The sequence below is a fragment of the Sitophilus oryzae genome, unplaced genomic scaffold (assembly GCF_002938485.1).
Source record: "Sitophilus oryzae breed Bouriz unplaced genomic scaffold, Soryzae_2.0 scaffold_1616_pilon_pilon, whole genome shotgun sequence".
Taxonomy (NCBI): domain Eukaryota; kingdom Metazoa; phylum Arthropoda; class Insecta; order Coleoptera; family Curculionidae; genus Sitophilus; species Sitophilus oryzae.
Genome location: NW_022146299.1, coordinates 189351 through 201541, shown reverse-complemented (window position 1 = coordinate 201541; position 12191 = coordinate 189351). Strand labels below are relative to the sequence as shown.

The 12191-nt window shown below is 29.4% G+C and overlaps 1 long non-coding RNA gene across 1 annotated transcript; it reads right to left on the bottom strand.

The window, feature by feature from the left end:
- Positions 1 to 9891: 9891 nt before the first annotated feature.
- LOC115880145 lies at positions 9892 to 10761 on the bottom strand. Its single transcript, XR_004049818.1, has 3 exons — positions 10670 to 10761; positions 10258 to 10455; positions 9892 to 10072 (listed from the first exon to the last, which is right to left on the bottom strand). It is a non-coding gene; the product is annotated as an uncharacterized LOC115880145 (long non-coding RNA).
- Positions 10762 to 12191: the final 1430 nt, after the last annotated feature.

Below are 12191 nucleotides of genomic sequence, written 5' to 3'. Positions count from 1 at the left end.
AAAATCTAGAAACAACCGCCAGGGGGTATATAAGGCCCGCGCTTTGACAGTTGGACAAGTTTTGAAGTTTAAAGTTTGAAGTCTGAAGATAGTCTGAAGTTTGATAATACCGCGAAATACCGTTAGAGTAATAGTAGTTGCATAAGTTGTGTTGTAAATAGTATAAGTTGTGTGTACAGAGTGAAACAAATAAATTCGTTAAGTATTTTATCGTGAGTTTAAATAGTGGACCCACGGAATCCGTAACAATATTATTTATTTCCGTTTCCGTTTATAAAATTGCTCAAATCTTTGCTATTTTAAACTGAACCCTATGTATATTATTTAAAAAATTAAAAGACTAATAAAATTGTTTTTCAACGATATATCATGTTCCCTATACCTAAACCTTCCAGTTTCTTAAGTAGAGCTATTTCAAAATTAATAATTCTATTATTATAGTTTCATGTCAAGAATTTCGTTACCATGACAATTTTAGAAATTTAGCACGTAAACTCTAATTGATACTTATAAAGTTTGAATATTTGTCATGGTAATGATTTTCTTTAAACGAAGCAATTATAATAGAATTATTATCTTTTAAATGGCTTTACTGAAGAAACTAGAAGATTTAGCTATAGGAACAAGATACATATATCTTTGAAATTAAATTATTTAAAGAAATTTTAATTATTTGGGTTTCGATTTTTTAAATAATATACATAGGCTTGAATTTAAAATATCAATAATTTGAACAATTTTATATCAATCAGATATAATTATTTCTTCTTATCTCCCTGTTTGATATCCAATCAGTTATAAACCAAATTTTAGCTTTCATTAGCCGAATTTATGATTTAACCAATGCTTATTCAAAATCATGTTTTTCTCAGTTTTACACATGTTTTATTTTTTATCTCGAAAACTATTATTGTGATTCGTATAGGTTAATACAGGGTGTCCCAGAAATAAGTGCAAGTATTTTAAGTTTAAGTGGTGGTAGATCTCGATAAAAGAAACATATTTTCTCTGTATCGTTTTTCAAATTAGTCCAAAATAACGGAGTTATTTTACTTTGAAAATTTCCAAAAAAAATAAATGATTTTTTGCTAATATGTATTTTGAGAACCACTGGATCTTTTCTGGATTTTCTTTCTTGTAAATTTAATCTAATACCTATGTTGCCAAATTATTAAGAAATTATGAATTGAAACATGAACATGAAACATATCGAATTTTTAAAAAATAATTTTCACGAAAAAAAAACGAAATAGGTGTGTTTCTAGGGTTAAACTATACTATACCAGTTAAAATACTTGACTTATTTCTGGGACTCAATGTATAATAGAAAAATTTTGATATATGGAAGTAGTTTCGAAAAATATAATAATATACTGTGTGTTTCATTTAAAATAACAACGATATATACTACCACTTTTAGTATGAAGCGGCAACAAAAGTAACGCTGAAAATAATTTAGACAGGTGGAGCAGGTGCCTTTATGCAAGAATTCAAATTTTCAAAAAAGTCTCTATCAAAGGTGTTCTATAAACATGTAACGTGCCATGGCCATGAATCACCCTGGTCTGTTCGAGAGTTCCATATTTCAAGTTTTTGATGTCTTACAATTATTAATAAGTATAAGATAAGACACACATATTGATCAAATGCTGTTATTATATGTGTTATTATGTCTCCATTTATTAATATCACTGGATATATTGAAATATATTAACTCATATCTTAAAATTATGTAAAGTGATGTGAAATTAAGCCTAAAAAGGAATAAATATGCAGGGTGTTCCATATAAAAAAATCATCCCGATATACACTCACACTTTTTTGTGCCACCCTATAGAAGTTAGAATGAGGCGTCAAGTTGCAAAACCCGCCTTATTTCAAAAACGTTGTTTCGAGATAATATGCAAAAACTGTTTTAGCAAATGCTTGAAACGATATTTTACAAAAAAACTTGTCCATTAAGTGGAATCATTGTTTTGTATCTCGTGTTTCTAGGAATAAAAATTAATATTTAATTTTTCAAGAGAAAAAAACATAAAAAAATACCGTATGATCGAATAAAAACGGCGTCAGCGATGGCTATGAAATGACGATCGATGACATTTTCCATATAATTTTACATATAAGATGACAGCGATCTTCATTTCATAGCCATCGCTGACGCCGTTTTTATTCGATCATAAGGTATAAGTGGATAAGACGGATTTTCCTGCAGTAACGTAATTTGTAGTGAATTTTATATAGGAATAGGTGATTTTTGCTGCAGTTTGGAACTATGGTTATGTAGATTTCTAGGTCCACTATTAATATATGTCATTAGGCAATTTTTTTAAAAATGGATAAGGCCGGTTTTGCAGCTTGACGCCACAAATATTTTCCTGAAATACATCCTAGTAGATACTTTAGGTTTGCAATTAAACCGCCCAAGTCAACTACATTGAGGTGTAAGACCCAATTAAAAAGGTAAAGATATACAGGGTGTCAAACTTTTTTAAAGAAATTAAATTTTCCAACAAAACAAAAATTAAAAAAATATATGTTTTGAGGCAATTAAAATGGTGATAGGTAAGTAAGTAGTTGTAGGATTATAAATAATGGATTTATTACTAACCTTACATTGCCTTTTGTGATCCGCGAATAATAAACAAATCCTTCATGAGAAATAACACCCTTTTTTTTTGATCTTCCATTTTAATTGTCACCACAAAGTAACAGGAACAAAATTGCACCCAAACAACGAAGGGAAAATATTAACTAAGACACACCAGTTAACAAACTAACCACTAGCGGACAACTAAACTCTTACGCTTTTTTGGGCCCTTTCAAAATTCCTAAATTAGGTTTTTTATTGTTATTGTCATAAAATCAGTTTACTCTTCTTGTGCTTTTTTGGACCCTTTCAAATTTCCAAAATTTGTTTTTTTTTCATATTTATTGCCATAAAATCAGTCCAATTGTCCTGTTGGGCCAAAACATGTGGCTCCCAAATGTAGCTCCGTCACGTTGGAACCGGCTTTAAAGTAAACTTTTCAATTCTTGGGTTATTATCAACTACAAACGATGCAATTGATTTTAGTAAATTCAATTTTTTTGTAGTAATAACAATTAGCCAGGAAAAGTAAACAATTGAGCGCAATGTAATACAGGGTGGCGCCTCATACGCCGCGGACGCTCCAAGGAGAGCGGTAGTTTATATGGAAATGAAATTTTGGCAGCGTATGTAGGTTTACTGAAAGCATTTTATAAAAATATATAGAATTATACAGGGTGTCTCAAAAAAAAGTTACACATCAAAGTTGTGTTTTTTCTAATGGAACACCCTATATATTAATTTATTTTCGGATTCTAGGAAAAAAATAAAGGTGAATTTTATTAAAGAAGCATTTACATAAAATCTAAAGATTTTGACATATTTCACATTTTGTGAAAATGAAGAGTAAATTTTAAATTTCATAATAATAGCTACCTAAATTTTAGTTGATCTTGTATAGCCTGATATTTCATTACAGTAACCATTGTATATTAAACCAAATTGAAATTTGACCTGAAACGTTATACAGGGTGAGACAAAATTAATATGGAACATTAGTTACTTTTAAAAGCAAGTTACTCCTATGTTTTATAAAGAACACCCAGTATAGTATATTTTTCCGGTGTTCAATGGGGACATTATATATCTTAAAATATTATTAAGGTTGCCTACCCCTCAGACAAAGATTTTCCTAGATATTTTTATTATTATTTGCAAAAATCTAGATGGCTGTAATTTGGTTGTGATATACCTTTTGTTTTGGTTTTTATAGAAAATATTTTATAGAGTAAAATACTCAAAGGTAATAAAAAGATACACGTTTAAAACATATTTTAATTATTACAGAATTAAAACTAGACATAAACCTATAATTTATGTGACAAAAATTAGCTACATGAAATCAAATGCTCAAAATGCTTCCTTTCCTTTTAATTGCATAAAATGATTGTTTAAAAGGCATATGTGGAGTTCAGCAGTTCAAGCAGTTCAGCAGTTCAGTTCGAAAAGCAGCTACAATAATTTCTCTCTCTTGTTGTCGACAATAGTTGGTCGAGTTTTGTAAACACTGTCTTTAACATATCCCCGAATAAAAACAGGAGCATTTAAGTATTCTATTAATTGGTGAATGCACACTGCATTCACCAACTAATAAAATCATATCAGTTATCTCTGATGCAGGATAAGTTTCAATTTTTGGCAAATTTCTGAAAATTTTTTTTGTTTTAACTGACACAAAATGATAACTAGGTGTTAAAGTTGAACCAATTTGACAGCTATGTTGAAGTAACGTCAGACATATTCACAGCCACCTAGATTTTATCCAATAATAAAGATCTACTCAGATCAAATCATGTAAATGAAAATATCAAAGAAAATCTTTGTATGAGTGGTAGGCAACTTTAATAGTATTTTGAAGAGACATGAATTCTCCATTGAATATCGGAATAATGTACTGGGTGTTCCATTTAAAATAAAAGAGTAACATGCTTTTAATGGCGACCAATGTTCAATATTAATTTTGTCTCACCCTGTACAATATTTTGGATCAATTTTTAATTTTATTTAAAGTACAATAGTTAATTTAACGACGTATTAGACTATACCGGGTAAATTCCAATTTAGGTAGCTTTTATCGTAATTTAAAAATTGTTCTTTATTTCTAGAAAATGTTAAATATGTCAAAACCTTACATTTTAATAATATACTTCTCTTATAAAACTCACCTTTATTTTTCTCCCAGAATCCATAAATCAATTAATATATAGGGTGTTCTATTACAAAAAAACACAACTTTGAAATGTACCTTTTTTTGGAGACACCCTGTAGAACTCTCTATATTTTTAAAAAGTGCTCTGAATTAACCTACATATGTTCACAAAATTTAATTTCAATACAAACTGTCGTTCTCCTTGGAGCCTCCGCGGTGTATGAGAGGCGCCACACTGTACAGAGAAAAAATATTGTATTAACAAATGTTTAAAGATCTTCAAAATCGTTTGTAGTTTTATGTAGTAGCAAAAACTCAATAAAAGTTTCTTGGAATTAGCCTTAGTGAAATATAGTAAAATTTGGAAATTAACAGAGTTAAACTTAATGCGTGATAGCTCAAACTAAATAATTTTAAATTTCATAATGTAACGAGTCAATAACTCAAATCAAAATAGTAGTATAGAACAACTTTATTATACTAACAAGTAATAATACATAAAATAACTGCAGCAAACGTTGCATCGTTTGTAGGTCATACGTATACAACTAAAGACATGTCAAACTATGTTAATTTCCAAATTTTACTTAAATAATTAATTCCAACACACTTTCATTGAGTTTTTCTGCCGCTATATAAAACTACAAACAATTTCGAATTTCTTTAGTCATTATGATACAATAACTTTTCTCTTTATTAGATTGCGCTCAATTGCTTACTTATTGTTAGTACTACAAAAAAATAGATTTACTACAAACATATTAGTGTTTTAATAAAACACGCTTTTAGATGTATCAAAATTTAATAAGAGTAACTTTATCCCTACATAATATTATGTACATATGTTTCGGCTTGTTAGGCCTGTTTCAATAGTTTTTTAAAACTGACCGTCTGACTACATTGTTATGGATAAATATATTTGCTATGGTCACAGTTTAATGGTGGTGGTTGTAGGTTTAAGGAGTTTACAATAGGGGTAATAAAAAATGTGTTTAGAAATCCTTGTTGGTCGTTTTTAGCTGATTTTAATGTTGGTAACTGTTCAAGGTAATTTAAGCGCCTGCCTTCTGTTTCTCTGTGTAATAACTTAATTGAGTTTTCATTAATTCATTTTCATTAATTCATGATTACTATTTAATATACAATGGGATGCTAGACCGGGACGCGTATTTCCATAATATACCATGTAGAGAACATAAGGTCTCTAAGCCCCGCCCACAAGCTTAGTTCAGCAGTAAAGATGTCTTTAACACGGTATAGAATGGAATGGGAAATGCGCCAAAATCGGGTATAGTTTGTAGTCGCATTACTGGCGTTATTTTTGATAGCATAAACAGTAATATTCATTTGTGTAAAATAATACCGTATAGTAAAAAACGACGTCAGCGATGGCTATGAAATGCAGATCGCTGTCATTTTATATAAAAATTTAATGGAAAATGTCATCAATCTTTATTTCCCAGCCAACTGGACGCCGTTTTTTTCAATCATTTACATTAAAAATATGACTACAAAATATAAAACAAAGACACAAATCATTTTGAAAATGACTTTAAGCCTTAAATCAGCTTTCGAAATATGACTTAAAATCAAATGACTTAAGTCATTAAAATTATTTAAATCAGAAAAATACTTAAGTTTTCTGTCATGATTATCCCCCTTACAGCTTTGCCTCCCGTATATGCGCCCCTGTACTATTCTTAGAAATGCGATGCGGGAGAAAATAAGAAGAGTTTTAAAAAGTATGTAATTAAATATATAATACCTTAATGAAAAACGCAATAAAAGTTCCGCATCAACAATAATAAGTATTCTTTTATTAAAAATCTGAAAATTAAACACTTTTCCATATTAAATCATGGGTAATAGTCACCGTATTGTAGCAGAATATCGGGACAAAGCGGCAATTATATATTTTGTTTAATGATTAAATTTATTTTTTTAGTAACTCAGATAAACGTTAAATTATGGATAAATTTGTGGAATCACACGTCAGCATTTTTTATTTCTCTATTGTTGGGAGGAGTGAGTCGTATTGTGTGTAATATTATTTTATGCTTTCATTATGCACATCAACAATTAAACTTGACCATAAACTAATTTAGGTTAGTCTGTGACTTGACTTAGCTTTTCCACCATACGCCACTGAAGTTTCTTAGGAGGACTAAATAACTTACTTCTTGTTATCAACTTAGAAAATAAAAGTCTAAAATTAAAATAATAATGAATATATTGATAGATTTAAAATTACAGAGTAATAATAAGTTAACGCATATAAACAACTCGACAATCTAGAATCTAGAACAAAGTGTAATCCGGATGTTATTAGCTCTCCGCGCCTCGCCAGCCGTTTTGCTGCCGTTAGCTAATTCACCATTCCGGGAACCATAACATCGTTATACTCGACTTGCAGGCCTGCTGACTTAAGATGTTTACATTTTGACTTCTGTTTTTATTTTTTTATTACCTACATTAAATTCAGCTTAGGTAACAAAATGGTAAGTAATAATTTACCTATTATTATATTACCTATTATTTACTAATTATTACTACCTATTATTAGATTATGTATGACATTTACTTATGTTATTGTTTCCTTATCTAAAAACAGATTATTGAGTTTTTACTTATTTCTAAAATAATTCTATTTGTAGAATTTTACGGGGTATTATACCTATACAGAATGTGTGAAAATTTTGTTAACATATGGAAAACTTATGGACCATATTAAATTTTGGTTATAAAAACAACAAACCAAACCAAACATATGTATGTGCAGTCATAAAATAAAAAAAATTGAAAATCAGCAATTTCGAGAAGGGCAAATTAAAAACCTCAAAAAAATTAACAGAAAACCATAATAAACTTTTTCCATAAGAGCTTTAGTTTCTGAGAAATTAAGCATTAAACAGTGGAAAAGCCAGATAAAACTGGATATTTTGGTTTTTCAATCTAAATTTCCTCAGAAACTACAGATTTTATGAGTTTAATAAGGCTTTCTATTTCCCTATTTGATCCTTTTAATTTTTCTTTTAATTTCTTATTTTACGACTGCATAGTTTTGTAATATTTGTGCGCCATGTATATGATACCCCAAATTTAACATGGTCTGTGTTAATTTATTTTTATGTACCAACTTTTATCAAGAATAAAATTTTCTGAGAAATCAATAATAAAAAAGTTTTCCATATGTTAACAAAATTTTCACGCACCCTGTATTGTAAAACTTAGCCTTTAATACTTGTAGTAAAATTTAACATAAATAACGTGTTTTTTAGAGCAACGCGAAGGAATAAATAGAGTTCGAAAAAGAAAGAGAAGAAGGACTACAGTAAGTAACAAATTCCGTTATATAACATCATTAATTATTATTAGTTCTTTGGGATGGCATTTTTTTGCGCTATACTTTCTTTTGCGGAAAAAGCGAAATGAATTTGCGAAAAAAGATGAAATGTGTACATACAGGATGTTTATTAATATTATGCTAATATTTAAGGATGTTAATCTTGGATACATTTTAAGAAATAAAATTTCATATGAACGTTGCAGGGTGTTCAAGATTTTTACGAACGAACGCCACTGGTCGAAATAAAAAAAAACATGCTATACATCAAAATGTCTTGATGAATACAACAAAACGTACCAAATTTCACTAAAATATCTAGAGCAGTACCTATCATAGATATTAATTAAAATGATATTTTTTGGAAATTTAAAACACCCCCTATCTCAAAAGAAAAACATTTTTATATCTCATAAGTTATCTCGACCCCTTAAACAATATTACTTTTTAGTTTATACACCACTAGCGCGCGCCCGCGACTTCATTCGCGTGTGGCGATAGCAGAAGAGATATAGGGGGGGGGGTACTTAAATCGACTTATTTAATTGGGAAATTTTTGTTTAAATTAGACCCGATTTTTGTAATACCATGTATAGATTTTTAAAAACTCTTAAAATATAATAAAAAATAAAACCAAATATACGTTTCATGCGTTTTTTCCGAAAAACTAAATATTTTTTAAACAAAAAGGTATTGTAATGTTTAAGCGGCGCCTTCACTCCCTTGGAATTTGAGTTTGAAACATCCCTTTTTATCGCACTTCTATATCTTACAATCAGCATGTATGCCAAAGTGCAGCTTTTCGTCAATAAGTTTAAGCAGGATCGTAACTGATTTGTAAACCTATTTTCTGAAACACTCTGTATATATTTTTTTTAAACCTTAAAATATGTAAATTAACAAAATAAAATAAACGCCTTTTTCCGAAAACCTAACTGCCTTTTAAATTTTTAAATCAGGGGAAAATATTGTAATGAGTCAGTGAATGAGTGAGTGAGTCAATTAAGGATTTTATATATTAGTATAGATAAGAAAATATTCTATTGATCGGCGAGTTTCAAAGCCATCGTTCCAATTCAAAATTGCCATTTTGTTTCTTTTTAATAATATAAAAGACGTCTTATTTCCATAATAAATAATTTTTTCAAACCACCATTGTTACAGGTAGTAAGGAGAAGGAAACAAGGCAGAATGTCACGAAGGAGTAAGGAGAAGTAGGAAACAAACATCAAAATTTAAATATTTATATACTATGTAAATGTTAGAGCTTTCAAAATAAAAGATATTATGATGTCATGATAGTGTGTATTATTGATTGCCTATGATATACTTATATAAATGACAGCTGAGAATTCCTGGCAATAATAATAATAATCCCTAGTGTCAAATTAAAGGCTAACTATGTATTTATTCCAATTTAAGTATTTTATTTATACCGTATGATCGAATAAAAACGGCGTCAGCGATGGCTATGAAATGAAGATCGCTATCATTTTATATGTAAATATATATGGGAAATGTCATCGAAGTTCATTTCATAGCCATCGCTGACGCCGTTTTTATTCGATCATACGGTATAATTACCCAGAACACCACAATAAAATGATTTTGTATTTTAATTTAGAGAGTCTAGGGAACATTTTTTAGAATATTTTGAGTTTACTGAAGAAACTTAAGGTGGTCGAAATTAAAAAAAAAAAATTTCGCCAATTCAGCCCTTTTACCACCAATTAAATGATATTGCAATTCAATTTGGAGACCTAAATAAGGAAAGTTTTTTCAAAATATTTAGAATTTTTTCAAAAAATATAAGTCGGTCCAATTAAAGCTTCGAATTTGGTATTATATAAAACGGTTTATTATAAAATATAAGTGTATAATAATATAAAATAAATCAAACTCTGCTCCGTCTGGTATCCCAGTGACTGCGGATTGCGGACTGCGGGTGGCTGGTGGAGAACTGCTACCGAAGGTGAGCGTATATAGGTATCTGTAAACAAAAAAATGTGTGAGTAATGAATAATGAATTTAACACCGTCAAAAAATGGGTAAAAGAAATACATATTATTATATAAAACAATATACCCAGAGTAAATATATTTTAAAATTTTAATCTTATTTTAGTTATTAAGGATAGGAAAGAATTGTGTGTTTTCCTTTTTGAAATGTACATACCATTTTACCCTATTATGGCAACTAACAAGACACAATTCTGCCAAACCCTATTGATCCTTTTGATGGCGTTAGCTAATCCCTCTGGAAGTGAACACGTTTTGACTCCAGCGCCTTACAAATCCTTTGGGCCTTTTTTAAATTTTTACCCTCCTTTAGGTTGCTCCTAGAACTGCTAGAAATCACCTTCTTAGCAATAATCTGTAAAAAATATATAGATAATAATTAATAACCTTACACATTATTATTAATTAAAATTATAATTTTTTATTTTATATAATAATTATATATATTTTTTTATTTTTTATTTATTTTATATAATATTATTTTATATAATTATTATTATTACTTGTAAGCCAACTACTGTCAAAAATAAAACACCGAGACAGAAAACTAGGAACTTATTTTTACTTACCACTAACATATTCACACCTATATCTTCATATACAGGGTGGTCCAAACTGTATTCCGGAAACTTCGGCATCATATTCTGCTGATAAAAATAAGTAAAAAAAATCGTATAAATGTACCTCCTAAAATGCTAAGTTTCGGAGATACAGGGTGTAGAAGTTTGATTTTTATTTCGATTTTTGCATAATAATTTCTGAAGTAACTTCAATATTTGGATGAAAATTGGTGTCTGGGAGAGTTTTTTGACACGAGAAATTTGATTTTGGTATCAATAACACTCCTACATATTTTTTAACTGGTTTATAGAGTAATAACTTTTCATCTGTACCTGTACAAAACTAGTGAGTAAAAAAAGATACATTTACGACGTTTTTTACGTAAAAAAGGTCTCTTGGTAAAAATCGCTACGGGTAAGGGTTCTCGAGATATTTGGAATCGAAATTATCCATACTTGTCATCATTGATATAAATTAAACACGTTGATTAAATAGTTTTCGTCAACGTAGTTTAGCAATTAGACTGAAATAATAAATTTGAATTATTTTTGTGCCAAAAGTTCAGAAACTGTTTTATCATCATTTTTTTTGATGAAAAATTTTTAGATTACAGTTGAGGTTTGGAACCTTTGGTGTTACACAGCAAAATAAAACACTAAATCACCACAATACACCAAAACACTTTTACTTTTACACTGGACGCGCGTTTCGCTAGCCATGTTAGCATCATCTAAACTGAGTTTATAATCATCTGCTGATGATGCTAACATGGTTAGCGAAACGCGCGTCCAGTGTAAAAGTGAAAGTGTTTTGGTGTATTGTGGTGATTTAGTGTTTTATTTTGTTTTATTTTGTTATTTTGTTGAAAAATTTATAATTAATTTTAAAAAAATTTAAAAGTTCCGAAATTTATCATTTCACTCAAATAACTATCTACTCAACATGTTTATTTTTAGTCAATAATGACATGTATTGATTATTCCCATTCTAAATATATTGAGAACGGTTGCTCGTAGCAATTTTTACCAAGAAACATTTTTTACGCAGAAAATCACGTAAAGGTATATTTTTTCATTCAGTAGTTTTATACAGGTACGGATGAAAAGTTGTTATTACTCTGCAAAACAGTTAAAACACATGTAAGTCGCGCCCCCTACAAATAGGAGTCAGATTGATATCAAAATCAAATTTCTCATGTCAAAAAACTCCCAGACACCAATTTTCATCCAAATATTGATGTTACTTCAGAAATTATTTGGAAAAAATAGAAATAAAAATTAAACTTCTACACCCGGTATCTCCGAAACTAAGCATTTTAGGATATACATTTATACGAACTTTTTTACTTACTTTTATCTGCATCTCTCCGGAATACAGTTCGGACCACCCTGTATATTTGCGGATCCAATCGTAGTCGGATCGTCCAGTTGCGGCAGTTGCCAGTTCCTTGTCCTTCTCCACCCTGAGAACCCAGTGGCTCTGAAAGTATTTTATTACAATTTAATTAATTATCTAGGGCTTAAAAAACGT